This window comes from Miniopterus schreibersii (genome assembly GCF_964146895.1).
Source record: "Miniopterus schreibersii genome assembly, chromosome: 12".
In the NCBI taxonomy this organism is placed as follows: domain Eukaryota; kingdom Metazoa; phylum Chordata; class Mammalia; order Chiroptera; family Miniopteridae; genus Miniopterus; species Miniopterus schreibersii.
In genome coordinates this window covers 9,312,344-9,327,809 of record NC_138112.1, presented here as the reverse complement: position 1 = coordinate 9,327,809, position 15,466 = coordinate 9,312,344, and the positions used below count along the sequence as shown (strand labels likewise).

Sequence of the window (15,466 nt, the reverse complement as noted above, 5' to 3'; positions counted from 1 at the left end):
CATAAATTTATTAGCCAAACAGTAAAAAGATGCATCTCTAGAAAAGCTTGTAACTGCGTTTTCAGTTTAAACTCATGGATATTACTCCTCTCTCTTCTGTATAGAGAGCAATCTCTTCAGAAACCTCCTTGCCTCCCTGCAGTTCTTTAAAACACCTGAGAAAGGTAAGGTGCAGAGAGGCCCCCTTCAAATGCGTTGGGCCCCTGCGCTTGGGGCTCCCACAGAACACCTGACGCTCTCAAAGGGCCAGGATTTTCGTGACAGCGTCATGGTCAAACCTGACACTCAGAGAGGCTCTGGATGGAAAGGGGAACTTGCAGTGTCCATCACATGCCCCACACTGTCCCTCAGCAGGGTCTAGCACCTGGCCTTCCCCAGAGGCAGGTAAGTCACGTGCAGCATCTGTTGCAAAATTATCCTGAAGCTTTCATGGATGAAGCTTGTTTTTATACATATTTCATCAAGGGATTCCACTGTTTGGCTGGCTGATGGGCTATGGACCCATTTGTTCTCTTCTTGACACTGCTTTCTGCCATTTCCCCTCACACTTTGATTCTTTGCTTTTAAAATATCAGACATCTCAGAAAAAGTATTATGTGACGTTGCTGCAGTGGTTGGCTGTGCTTTACCCACTGGGCACCAGAAGAACCTTTGGGAAATAACTGCCAACTGTGCTGGGATTTGCTTTGACTCCGTGTTTTTCCAGGGTAAAGGTTTAGGTGGTGAGCTGTAGAGAACCCACTGTCAGTCTGAGGAATCTCCAAAGCTACGAGAAAGCCAGTCCCTTACAGGTCCGATAATAGGATCAGCCACCAAAAAGTTGTTAGGAGCCAAACCAAGTTTGGATTTGGGAGTCATTTCATTTCCGTGACAGGGCAACTTCTCTGTGGAGAACCGCACAATGTTCTGAATCTCTCTTCTGGTTTTCAGGTCAAATGTTGTGTCTTTCGGAATTCCTGGAATGAGGTACAGACAAGTAAGCTGGTCATGGATTTGAAGTGCAATGTAATCATCGCTTACAACTACAATATTTGCTATCAAAACCGGTTTCTTAAAAGACCACTCTAGCAGTACCACCAGGAGGAGCTTCTTTATTTACTTTTCCTTTGGAAATGCCTGGCTGTATTTCACTAGGTATCCTTGAACCAGCAGTACATGTTCAAGTGTCTCGTCAAGAATAATTGCACCATATGTTGATATCCCATTTCATATTCCATCCAGTCATCCAAAACGGCTTCCACATCCTGTCCTTGAGGCAGCAAAAGTGAGCAGTGACTCAAGACAGCTCTAGCAAAGTCTCTGATCCCACACTGAGGGAATCCTGGTGTGTCCTGCATGTAGGAATCCAAGTAAAACCAATGGGCAGGTTCAATCTGAAAACACAATGAAATAGCATTGTGTGCTGGGGATGTGCAAAATAAATCGGCTTCAGAGATTGTGCAGGATGCTGCCGGGGATCCAGGGTACGGCACGGAGCCCCTGGCTCACCAGGGAGCAGGTTCCCTCAAGCACACCAACTTTGTGTTAGCTCTTCCCCTTCTGCCGAAATTGCTTCCTCTGCTCCGGAGCATGAAGCGTCTCCTTGAGAATTTCCTGACAGATGGAAGGAAGGGAACAAGCCTTAATGACCAGAGCCACCCATGTGAGGGATCCCAGGGCAGAACCAGACTTCACAGGGCCCCTGCAGCAGGGTAGGCCCAGCCATCCTGACTCCCAGGCCAGCTCCCTGCCCAGGCCACTCAGGCTTGCTCAACGTGATTTAATAGTGCGGACGGGGTACAGGGATTGGGAGCCAGGGAGGGGCTGAGAAGGTGGAAGTGGAGAGCTCGGGGAGATACTATAGCCATCCATGATCCCTGGAGCTCAAGGGCCTGGATGAGACCAGGTCCTTCAGGGTGAGAGTCATAAAATGAGGGGCTGGGGATGAGTTACAAAGAGGAGCTTACGGATAGGAAAGAGAAAACGTGACAGAGAGGAAAGGAAATAAATTCCAAACGCTTCCTTGCTCACTCTGTCTGGGTCTTCATCATCTTTACGTAGTGTTCAAGTGCACAAGGGCAGAAACAATGTTGGGGTGGCCATGGGAAAGGAGAAGGGAGAGATGGATGGATGGATGGATGGATGGATGGATGGATGGATGGATGGATGGATGGATATGTGAATAGATGGGTGGGGCACAGGTGGCTAAGTGGGCAGGAGGATAGATGGATGAATGAATGGACAGGCAGATAGAGGGATGGAGACCTTGAATGGATTAGAATATGGCTGAATGGGCAGAGGAGTAGATGGGACAATGTGTCCAAGGGCACTTCAGTGGTGGGTGGATAAGAGGAAGGATGAGTTGTTACAATATTAATTTTGTATGGTGATAGATATATTGTGGTGATCCCATTGTAAGGTACACAAATGTCAAGTCACAATGTTGTACACTTGAAATTAATAGAATACTGAATACCAACTATACATTAATGAACAAAATTGTTAAAGGATATATAAGTTGATAAATAAGCGAATGAATGGATAGATGGGTGAGTGGACGGACAGGCAGGGAGACAGGAGGGTGGATGAGTGAGGGAGTCCTGGGATGAAAGGGTAGCCCAGAGCCCGCTGACCAACACTCTGACTTTCCTTCTTGCTGTCTCCAGCTGCCACCACCACCGTGGGCCTGCTGGTTTTCCCTGTCAGCCTGGCCTCCCCATTCCCCAAGGAAGCCTGTGCAGCCTCCTCTGTGTACCGCAGTAGACAGTGACAGCTGGGCTGGGGCTGAGTGACTGTCATCCTCATTTCAGTCCTGGCCAGCCTCCTGCCCATGACCAGGTGGCCACACACCACCCAAATACAGGACAGGGCCATGCTCTTCTCCAGCGACACTGAGAAAATCATCCTTATGCCAGAAATGAGCAAATAAAATTTTCCCAGGAGGAGCAAAAAGAGCTCATACGACAGCTATATGAAATCACCACATACCCAGGATCAAATCCCAACTCTGCTGCTCCCTTGCTGTGTGACCTCAGGCAAGACACTTCACCTCTCTGGACATTAGTGTATTCTTCTGTGAAATGGGGGGAGGAGGTGAAATATTTCCTACCTCATCCAATTGTTAGGATGGGAAGCCACGGAAACTAAGGTCACAAGCAGAAAATAATTGCCATCTGGGGACCCCTCTTGTGCATGGACCTTGGGGTACATGGTACACAGTTTCCAAAATGGGCTCAATGATTTTCCTGCCTACTCTGAAGTTAGGCTAGGCCATGTGACCAGCGTTGGCCATGGGGTGTTAGCAAAGTCCCCAGGGCAGAGACTTAAAAAGAGCTTGTGTGTCTCTCTCTGTGGTCTGTGTTCCCTATGATAACATGCCCAGGTTGGCCTGCTGGAGGATGACCTGTGCAGCAGAGCCAAGTCACCCAGGCAGCTGCGAGGCCCAAGAAGGTCAACAAAACTTACAGTTGACCTTCAGAGTAGAACTGCCCTGCTGACCCACAGACTCACAAGTAAAGGAAATGTGTGTTGTTGGAAGTCACTGACCTTCGGGGTTTGCCTGCTATGCAGTAGTCGTGTGGCCCTTGATGGCTGATACATCGGTAGTGAAGAGAACTCCCTCCTGCTTTGGGCCGATGAACTGGGGAGGCTCTGAGAACAGAAGGGTCTGACTTGGTCACTGAAGTATTCCTGACCTTCCAGGACATTTCTGATGGTACCTGGCACATAACAGGCACACAATAGCATTTGGTGAATAAATGAAAGTCTAGCACTGTGCTAGGGGCTCTGTACACACTATCTGTTTAAGCTGCACACAAACCTCTCCTCTAAACCATTATTCCCATTTGATAGATATGGAAAGTGAGGCCCACAACTATGGGTGCTTGCCTGAGGCCCCAGAGCTGGGAAGTGGTGGGGCTGGAGTTCAAACTCAGGTCAGACTCCAGTCACCGTCCACCCAATAGCTAGGGTGACACTCTGTCCCGAGGGCCCAGGCACCCATCCCTCACCATGCCTGCCGCACCCGGATGGGGTGGATCCTGGCCTTCACGCCCCTCCCCGCTCCCTGAGATAAGCTGCCCATCACCTTGATGCTGATGGTGGAGGCCCGGGCGTCATTAGGTGCAGGTGACCGCCAGGCTGGCCCTGAGGAGCATTCAGCCAGGGCAGCGCTGCGGGGCTCCCGCCGCCTCTGCTGCACGACTGCCTCACGGCCCAGCCATTCTGCCGGGTCTGCGTGCAGCAGGCTGAACCTGCGCATCCACCTGCCAGGGCACATGGTGCACGGTCACCGGAAACGCCGGGACCCCTGGAGAGAGCCAGTCCCACGGGAACAAGGGTGGCTCTGACCTGGGACCCTGAGCCCTGGAAACACCCATTGAACATCCATGGAGTAACATCCAACATACATAAACCGAGCACCTACTATGCGCCAGGCAGGGGCTCGGCTCTGGGAATAAACAAAAGTGAGCAAGGCTGCTTCTTTCTTCCAACCCATCCTTCCTTTCCTCCCTCCCTCCCTCCCTTCCTTCTCTCCCTCCTGCTCCCCGGCCTCATTTAATTTGAGGAGCACCTGCCACGTGCTAGGCACCTAGCTCGGCCTCTGGGCTACAGGACGGGCAGGCGGGCCACTCATGCCTCCAGCCACTGGCCGCTGGAAGTACCGAGGGCCTCCCACACGCCCAGCACGGGGCTGGGTGCTGAGGTCACACACGTGAGCAAAGCCGCCCACGTCCTTCCCTTACAGCAGTGGCCTCAGAGGAGAGCGCAGATTTCACCCCCTTCCCTCGTGGGGTTTCACCAGAGAGCAGGGCCTTCGAGTTCTGTGCTGCACAGCCCAGGTGACCCAGGTTCTGGGTCGGCCAGACCTCTGGGCACAGACGGAGCAGAAAGCTGATGGAAGGACGTGGAGGGGAAGGACGGGAGGTGAGGGGGCAGGGAGACTGTCCCCTGCCCAGTTGGGGGGATCCTTTAGCTATTCAGGGCTTTAGGAGAGAGGTTCTGGGTCTGCCCTGCCCGAGGGCCTCTCCCGAGTGGCTCCTTCCCATCAACCTCCTGAAGACTCGCCCAAACCCACCTCCCCATTCCCACTGCCGTCCTGGGCTAGGCCTCCATGGCCCTGTACCTGACGACCCCTCAGCCTCCTTCCGGCGCCTGCTTGTCGCAGCCTGGCCCCTCCTGCCATCTACCACTCAGCAGCCTTACCCCTTGTTTCCGCTGCAGCCCACCTCTCACTGCTGCCCCTCACCCATTTTGATGTTCCTGCCACCCACCTCCATCTCGCCCTTCCACCCCTCCCCACACAAGCACACCCGCACACACCCCACATCACGCAACAGCCTCCTCTAGGGATCTGCTCCTCTGTCCCCTCTTCCTAGAGGCCCTTCCTCACCCTCCTCGCCTGGAAGGAAATTCCTTTCAAGAATTCGGGTGGCATTCTGCCCGGCACAGGTGCCTTCTGGGTGATCACACAGGCCCTGGGTTTGCCTCCATCTGACTGCACAACCCCTCTCACCTGGCAAGGACTTCATCTAAGGCAGCTTCGGGTCCCCAGGCCTGAGCACAGGGCCCGGCACGACGGACTTCTCAGTTACTGTCTGCCCAGGACCCGCTGGCAGGGGGTGAAGCGTGGAGGGGCCTCAGGCTGGCACCAAGGTGACAGTTCACTGGCACCGCCTCATCCTATGGAACCGCACTGTGGGAAAGTTTCCATTCTCAACTCTCCCTCGACTTCTCTGATCAGAGGACAGCAGGCTCCTTAACACTTTATAATCTGCCCTTGAAGAGAGAGCAGGCCTCAGACAGGCTACTGCACCTATGTAGACGGAATAATATCATGTTTTCATATTCTACGTATTCTTATCTTTTCCTCTTATTTAGGGCAAGTCATATTGGTTTTCCATTGAAGGCAAGGGTATAAAATCACTTCTTAAGTGAGTTATATACATTTTAAGTGAGTCCAGTTTCAAAGACAAATATTAGGTAAATAGCACAGATGGGACACAGATATGAAATATAAAATACCATGCGGATTTGAAAATTTAGTACGAATAAAAGAATCTAGAATTCCTCATTAACAACTTTTCTTCAGAATATATGCTGAAATGGTATCATATAGGATATACTGGGTTAAATAAAGTATACTATTAAAATTAATGTCACTGATGAAATGACACACACATGCAGACACACACGAGCAGATGCAAAAACTGGTGCAGATCCTAGTAGAGTCTGTAATCTAGTCAGTGCTATTATGCTGATGTCAACGTCCTGGTTTCATAGCTCACTACAGTTCTAGTTTCCGCTGGGGGAAGCTGTGTTAAGGGGACACAGGACATCTATATTATTTTTGTAACTTCTTGTGAACTTACAATTATTTCAAAATAATAAGTGTAAAATATTAATGGTATCTGTTTCTTGTTTATTTTAAACTACTAAAACATTTAAAATTACAGTGTGGTATTAGCTGAAGATTACTAACTACAGTGTAGTGTATATATCAGTGCAACAGAACAGAGAATCCAAAAATAGGCCCACACTCACGTGCCCCATTGGTTTTCACAAAGATGCAAAAGCGATTCGCCAGAGGAAGGAGAGCCTTTCAGCAAATGGTGCTGGAGGAACCAGACGTCCATAGGCAAGAGCTGAACCTCGACCTAAATAGCACATTGTATACAGCAATGAACTCAAATGGGTCACAGACTTAAATGGAAAAAGTAAAACTATTAACATTTTAGAAAAAAAATGGGAGAAAATCTTCAGCACCTAGGGCAAAATAATTCTTAGGCTTGACCCCAAAAACAACCCATAGATGAAAAATTGATAAATTGAATCTCATCAAAAATTTTAACCTGTGTTCAACAGAACTGTAGGACAATATCACAACCAGGGCGTTGACACTGGTGACAACACCCAACCCTGGCGAGGATGCAGGTGGCGCCCACTCATATATTGCTGGTGCGAATATGAAACCCTACAGCTACTGCAAACGCTTGGCAGTTTCCTATGAAACTAAGCACGCAAAAGCAAGCATTTATGTTTCTCATTAAACTAACCAGATGACCAAGCAAGTACACTCTTGAGCATTTATCCCACAGAAATGACTACTTATTCTCACACAAAAACCTGTACACACATGCTCAGCGCACCTTTATTTGTAAGAGCCCGAAGCCCTGGAAACAGCGCCCAGGCCCAGCGACAGGGGGAGGTGAGCACACTGTGCGGCACCCAGGCACGGAGCCCTCTCAGCCGGGAGAGCGACCGACCACTGACACCCACACGGCTTGGACGGAGCGCCAGAGAATTACGCTGAGGGGAAAAAGTGAATCCCCGAGGTTACATACTCTCTGATTCCACTGATACAACATTCCTGACGTGACAAAATTATAGACATGGGGACTGCATCAGTTTCCAGGGGTAGGGACGGGGTGAGTGGGAGCCACGAAGACCCTCACAGGGCCACAAATGTTCACTATGTTGGCTGTGCTGGTGACTCACAAACCTACATGTGCGATAAACTTGTACAGAACCAAACACACACACACACACACACACACACACACACACACGAGGACAAGTAACTCCAGAAGTCTAAACAAGATTGGCACACTGCACCCAGTCAGTGCCCTGGTTGTGATGTTATACTGTGGTTCTGCAAGATGTTCCCTTGGGGGAAATTGGGGAAAGGATACTCGACATCTCTCTGCATGTGAATCTACAATGATCTCAAAATTGTAGAAATCACATTTAAACAGACAGCTGTGCCTTGTGCTGTGTTCCCACGCACAGCGCCCCCCTCGAGCTTCCTGGCCTCCCCGTATCTCCCGCCCCGCCTTGTCCAACATGGTACCAGAGCTCCCCCAGCCCCACAGTACCTGGCTCATTTTTTTGCCAAAGACCCCGCTGCCCTCAGGGGTAACCAACGTCCTTTCTTTCTATTTCTGTCATCCCGAACTGGTAGCGCCCGGCAGGAAGGGCCACATGGCCCTGCACACCCCAGGCTGGATGCCCATAGAGGATGAGGCACAGCAGCTCCTGCTCCTCAGGGCTCCTGCTCCTGTAACTCTGCGGAGGGGGGACAGGAGAGAGCAAAGGTTTTGGTCCACAGAAAGCCAGGGGTAGACTGTGACCCAGCAGTTCTGCTTTCCAGGCTTAGGCCTTAGAGATCCTGGCACAGGGAGCAAAGCCATATGTACCCAGTATCCACAGCAAAATGGTATGAAAGGGCAAATCCCAGGGAGCCCTTCCACACCCCAGCAGTGGGGAACAGTGCACCCCTACATGGGAACCACACAGAGTAAAAAGGGTGACAGATGCGTCTATGCGAACCTACCCAAAAAGCTGTTCGATGTGTATTGTAAAGGGAAACAACCTGCAGGTCGTGTCTAGTGTGGGCCCTATTTTGTTACAGAAAAAAAAATGAAGAAAAGCCCAGTGGACACTGAACTTCTATTTTACTTAATTTTCAGTGAGTTTCATACATTGTGCTTATTTGGGAATATTATCTTAGAGTTTTTCATCTTGAGTAAGTTCTAAGAAAATTGTTTGAAAGCAAATAAATCCACAATGAAAAATTACAGCTGGTTCTGCCTACACTAGTAATTTGAGGGCACACTAGGATGACTTTAACAACGGTTTGTTCTATTGTGGAGTAGATTTTCTCTGCTTTCTTTTTTTAAATTCACTTTCAGTCAAAGGCTCTGCAGTTACAGTCAGTCAAGCAGGGGGACCGGCAGGTCCTGTCTGTGAGTGTGTCAGTGCGTGTGTGTAAAGTGCCAATGGCTGCGGGAAGGCTACTCTGAAGGGCACTGGGATCCTGTTTCCTCTCACCTCTGTACTTCACACTCCAAAATTAAAAGCATAGTTCACATCCTGACTCTAGTCTTAGAGTCTGAGTGGCTGCTGCTGCTATAATGGTGAACACTTACTCAGCTCATCCATGTGCCAAGGAGCTGTTCAGGAGCTTACATAACCTACCCATTGAGTGCCCACCCCAAATCTATGAAGTATGTACTCTCATCCCCATCTTATAGGTGGAGAAACTGAGGTACAAACTGGTTTCATCACTTGTCCAGGTCACAGTGCTAAGAAGTGTGGAGTTGGAATTTGAACCCCAACTGCATGGCTCCAGAACCTGGCCTATCAACCACCATCAGGACTGAGCCACATCGTGTGATGACATCACTCAAGATCCATCTCAACCCCTCCCCTTCCTCCAGGAAGCTCTTCCATTTGGGGTCCATGAATACCCAATGCCTGCTCCATGGAGCCCTGCATTAGGCACTGGGGATGGGTGGTAACGGAACAAGCAGCAACCTTGATCTCCAGGCACTCAGGGGTAGGACCTGCTGTGCTATTCCACAGGCCCATGCAGGATGGTTTAACACTTTTCTAGAATCTTGAAAATACACACGTTTTAGCTTCACCATCTAGGCTGAGAGGCTGGGGAAATAAAACCTTCTAAGAATTGATATAGCAGAGTGGAAAAAGCTGAGCCTCTGCAGTGAGGGAGGCCTGGGTTTGTCTCCCAGCTTTGTTGATTATTAGCTGTGTGGCCTTGGGAGAGTCAATTTGTCTCTCTGTGCCTTAGTATCATCATCTGTTAAAATGAAATAATCAGGGTACTTGTATTGTGAATTTAATTTTTGGGTTCTTGGCAAGGGCTTGACCAAGACACCTTTTTCTTCTGGTACTGCCCTCAGCAGAAGGGAACTGACATTTATTGAGACCCAATGACATGCAATGCTGGGTTCCAGGGTCGTTACTAGAAATGCTTCTCCTTCAATCTTGAAAACAAACCCTCTAAATTGGGCACTGGGAATGCAACGGTGATTAACCAAAGTCCTGCCACCAAGGAACCCCATTGTGCACTACCCTCTCTTAGGAACAAAAAATACAATTTATTCCCAATCTGTACATGAGGACACTGAGACTCATAAAGTTAATGTAACTTCACCTAAACTAGACAACTGCACAACTAGACCCAAACTCCAGAGCCAGGCTGCTTTCTCTGGAATTGCTGGCATGCAGTAGGCACTCAGTGAATGCTGCCTGGAGACCACGATAGCAAATAAGGCCAATTTGCACACCCATAGAAGGCTCTGGAAAGGATCTGGTACTTCACATTCTCACAGAGAAGCTTCAGGGGTGCCCTGCAGGTGGAAAAAACGGAGACACTTAGAGCAGATCAACACACAGCCCAGGTTTCCTGGAGAAAGCACAACCTAGGAGCAGATTAAAGCCAGCTGGTCAAGGGGACTATGGGAGTATTGTTTCCACCTACACAGCAACACTGCCCCTTCTATTATCACCTTGGGAGTCACCCCCACCCCAACTCTGTCCCTATAGTTTAGGTGGGATTAAATCTACCCCATACATGACTCACACTGGAGTCACAGTGATTGGATTAGAGGCTGTCATGTGATCCAACCTGGGCCAATGAGAATCAGCCCTGGGACTTTGTTGAAACAACTGGGAAACACACACTCTTTTCCCTGATGGAGTTCCTAAGCCAATGGGATATGGGACAGCGGCAGCAGGGATCCATTTTTTGCTGCTGCATACATAGAAGGATCAGCCTGAGAATGAATCCATCATAGTGGCAAGCAGAGGCAAGAGCTCAAGAAACAGTGATTCCTGTTTTAAGCATCTGGATCCAGCCATACCTGAGGCCCCAGCACCTATGGACCTCTCCTTTCTGTCAGCAGATTCTCCGTTTTACTTGAACTAATTTGAAGTCAGTTTCAGACACTTTCAGAAAGAATTCTGACTTCTAAAGTGAGCCAGCTGAAACCAAACTGAGCCAAATTGGGATTTAGAGTCTAGCTGATTACAAAGTAGTGATGGCTCAGAGATTCTCCTTGCATAGAAATTTTGTGGGGTTCTGTTGGCTGAGAGAGGAGAGAGGAATGAGGCCCCGGCACTGTTGGAATCAACAAGGACTGCTGAAGGGAATGCTGTGTGTTCTTGCAAAGAACAGAGTAGAGCAATATCTGCATAATTATCCTCAAGACATCCAGTGACGGCCAGGAAAATCCAGGGAGACTGAGGAGGAGGCATGGCCGAAGGCCTCCAGTTATACACGGAGGTATTAAACTTTAAACTCACCCTCTTTGAGTCCTCAGGTTGGTGGGGCTCAGGCTTGCTCAGATTGCATGAGGACAGCATCTCACTGACAGGTCTTCCACAGTGTACCTGACTATGTGCAAGGTGGCGAGCTCCCTGTCACTAGAGGCGCGTAAGGAGATACAATGAGAGAGGGTAGAAGGTCAGAACGGCATTTTCAGTGATCCATAATCACTAGAATTTCTCCACTGCGTGGCTTCCTAGGCCCTGCAAAGACCTACTTAATCAGGACCTCTAGAAAGCAGTCTAGGTACCAGTAGGTTTTGCTACCTCCCCCAGGTGAGTCTGATGCCCATTAAAATGTGACACTCTCCAGTTATATCACTGCTTCTCAAACTTAAAAGTACACACGTGATCTTGGGATCTTGTTAAGTGCAGATTCTGCTTCAGTGGGTCTGGGATGAGGGACTAAGAATCTGCTCAGGTGATCATGTTTCTGGTCCACAGGGCTTAGAAGACTCCGAAAATTGGAATCCAGCCCCCACTCCTCATGCTCCAATGGCTGAGGATTAGACCATCCATTGGGACAGAGGCCCAGCAAGGAAAAAAGGATTCTATTCTCGCAGGCCAGGTTAGGCCAGGGCAGTGGGAAACAGGACCATGCTCATCAATGGGCTCAGTAGTTCCAAAGACACCAAAGCTCTATGTGCTACAAGGAAAGAGTTTTAACCTTATAAAATCAAGCTACCACTTGTTAGCCACTTTAAACCATTATTTTATTTGTCCTTACAATAGCTATACAAAGTAAGCATTAGTGTCCCCTTTGCTGGAGGGGCAAACTGAGGCATGTGTGGTTGTCATCAAGTAATATTTCTGGTTTCTGCCTTCTAGGAGCATGAGAGGACTGCACTACCTGGCCCCTTGTGGATGGGGCCAGTGAGGTGTGAGTGGAAATGACAGGTGCCTCCCTTGGGCTGGAGCATTTAATTGTTGGTTCGAGGCCCTCCAAGCTACCTTTCCTTCTGTAACGGTAACTGGCTGTATTTAAGATGGTGGTGTCTCCATCATCAGGACCCTTTAATGTGGAGAAAGCAGAGTCCCCAACTGATCCATAACAAGCACATGGTATGCATGGCAAATCAACCTTTGCTGTAATAGCAACTGAGATTTTCGGGGCTGTTTGTTACTGTGGCATAGCTTGTTCATCCTGACTGACACACGTAAGGAAGCTCCAACAGGTAGGACTCCCAAAGGGTAGGATTTAGCCTAAACTTGGATGATTCTATAGCCTCTGAAGTCAGTACAAAGCAAGCAATGGGCATCTCCAAATCTTTCGTAAGTCCTTCCATTCCCTCCATCCACAGGTCAAGCCCCTCATACCTCTCATGGTTGAGCAAACCACTCTGTGAACAGGATAAGCAAGAGGATTTGCATGGACTGGGTTGCCCTAGGGATGGCAGGTTGCACATAATGACATCCATGAGGTCCTGGGGCACTGTGGTGGGTAGAAGGGGCAGAGGGAGAGCCTATATTGGTCACAGAGACCTCACCCCAAAGCAAGCAGCTCACCCTTAGACCAGCACAGAGATAGGTCTGCCCCTGAGTGTCACATTAAGAAACAGTGGTTCCAATCATTGTCTGAACCAAGTCCTTGAGCCCACCTGATCCAATGAAAGCCAGCACCAAGATTTGGGGCCCCCAGGAAATACATAGAGCTGATGACAGTGAAGAGAGAAGAGAACAAAGAGAGAAAGACCAGGGCCAAGAAAACAGGTTTGATCCCAGAGCAAGAGGCCAGGCCTCACCATGCCATTCTGCTGTCCTCACAAAAGGCTGATGTGAAGGAAGGGGAAGCCACCAGTGGCTTCGGGGAAGGCTGACGACCTCAGTCCCCAGCAATGGACTCTCTGGGTGAGTGAGTCTCTGGTGGTGACCTGGAGGAAGCCTCACTCATCTGAGGAGGGAGGGCACCCAAGGGCAAGGACCAGGGGAGTCCCCCACTACTGAGGGCACCTGCACTGTCCGTGGTCCTGACCCATAGAGCTGCTCCACCAACTAGGTCTCAAACAGGTTGGCGACCCTTCAGAATCATGTGGGAGGCTTATTAAAAAGCCATAAGTCTGGATCCCACCCCTGACCTACTGAATAAAACCCCCTGGTGATACAGCCTTTGAGTCTCTATTTCAAAAACAATTTTGACATAGCAGCAACATTTGAGAACCAAGAAAGCATGACTGACCTAAATCCTGGACACTGGTGATTCCTGATCAACGTCTCCTAGGACACAGCACTTACAGTTTCCATTCCTGTTGCCTTTTCAGTTCCATGAAAACAGCAGCAACTTCAGTGCTGCAGGACACACAGAACAATAACATATGCATTACAATTTCTATAGTTCACTTCCTGGCCTCGTGGTAGTTCCAGAGAGGTGAAAAAAAATGATTTTCTCTTCTCTAGGACAGGGCTAAGTAAATATTTCCTGTAAAGAGCCACACAGAATATATGTTGGCTTTCATTAGCCATTTGGTTGCTCCACTCTGCTATCAGAGTGCAAAAGTAGCCATAAGCAAAATGGAAACAAATGAGCCTGAGTGTGTTCTAATTAAACTTTATGGGAGCTGAAATGTGAGTTTCATATCATTTTTACCTCTCACAAATAACCTTCTTTTGATTTTTTCTCCCAGTTACTCAAAAAAGTAAGAACCATTCTTGGCTCTTGAGCTGTACAGAATGAGCTGGGTTTGGCCTACAGACCTTAGTTTGACAAGCCCTGGTGTAGGAAATTAAGAGGGGTGCCTATTTGCCCCTATGCCATGTGTCTGCAAGGGTGACTGGTAATCCTGGCCTCTCCCCTTGGACTCCAAGGGCAGGGGGAGTTGTGGACTGAGCACCACTTGTCATCACAGCTCAGTAGCTGACAAGGTCAGCCTCTATCCAATGACAGAGTAGAATGCTGCCTTCAGATTGAGATTTTGGGGGCCAACAAAAGTGGTTTGTTACACTACTCCTCCCCAAGCAGACTCACCAATGAGCTGCCAAGAAAGACCAGCAAGCCCCTGTAAACTGTTCGAGAAAGATGGCCCCAGTTCTCAGCCAATCTCAGGGAAGGGTTGATCAGTTGCACCCAGGTCCCCTCACCCTGGGGATCCCTTCGCTACTGAGCCCACAGCACTCCAAGCTGCAGCGGCAAGCATGCCTCTGCCCCCAGGTCCCCTCACCCTGGGGATCCCTTCGCTACTGAGCCCACAGCACTCCAAGCTTCATCCTGCACGGTGGAGGCATCTATTTGTGTTTGGCTTCCATCTCCCTGGGGACCAAGACTCAAATGACAATATGGCAGAGGTGGCCAGCTCCCAGCCCCAGGGGTGAGGGAGTCCAGATATTAATGGGGGGCTGCTGCTTCAAGCCCAATGTGGGGAGGGTGGTGTTCCACCTGGTTTGCACCCACCGACTGCCCTTGGCCACCACCAACACAGAACAGCCCACAGGAACAAGGGTCCAGGCAGGGCCCATGAAGACTGGGGACATACTGCCAGAGGGGTGGACACCCATGTTACCACTGGAATGCCTCTTCTGGATCTAGAGGTGGGAGGGAAGGTAGGTGAGGCTTGGAGTCACCTTCAAGGCCCGACTCCATTCCTTGCCCCCACTTCAAGGCAGGAACTCCCCCACAGGGTCCCACTATTCCCCGCACTCACACACAGGGCTGTGCACTTGGTGGCCGAATCCTGCCACAGGTGCTAACTGTGGATGCGGTGCCTCTGGACACATTGGTCAGCGGAGGGATCAGGCAGGAGTGATCTGCAGTCTCCATCTCGGTGTATTCCGGTGCACCGGGCCCCACTGCAGAGCAGGAGGGGGCTGGTAATCCTTACTCGCACAAAGTTCACCCTCCCATGTGCCACCAGATGTGCCACCCATTTCACTGAACCTCCCTCCCTTCAGACAGCTGGATGCCCCCAGGTCTTTCTAAGGAGAAGACAGCACAAGACCCTGGGTGCAAGACACAGAGAACAGGTAAGTATGGATGGGGGAGACTGGAGGGAGGTGAGAGAGAGTCCCTTAGGAGATGCCCTGTGAGCCCCATAGCCCCGAACCACTTACTCAACAAAGACGCAAGGATGGGGCCATCCACAGGGTCCATCAGGAGAGCTTCCTTTCACGGTATTTATTAGCAAGAGAGAAAATATACAAGTTTGGATGGTGACCAGCATCCGATGGTGATCGGCCACTCCCTCCATCCCTGTGTGCCCCTGGGCAGGGATGGGTTTTGGGTTTTGAGTGAGTTGCCATGTAGTGCTTTCTAAGTCTTTGCAAACCTCAAGCAGTCTAGAGAGTAAACAGAATTTCAGAAGTGGAAAGGACCTTGTTCTGACCTCCTGAGGGACCTCAGGACCAGAGAGGGTCAGTGACTTGCTGGAAG

At 49.7% G+C, this 15,466-nt stretch overlaps 1 pseudogene across 1 annotated transcript; it reads right to left on the bottom strand.

Annotated features, from left to right (window-relative positions):
• Positions 1-238: 238 nt before the first annotated feature.
• LOC308564933 (m7GpppN-mRNA hydrolase pseudogene) lies at positions 239-4,258 on the bottom strand (annotated as a pseudogene). The gene is made up of 2 exons: positions 4,067-4,258; positions 239-1,479 (listed from the first exon to the last, which is right to left on the bottom strand). The product of its transcript is annotated as a m7GpppN-mRNA hydrolase pseudogene (transcript).
• Between the last annotated feature and the right edge of the window lie 11,208 nt (positions 4,259-15,466).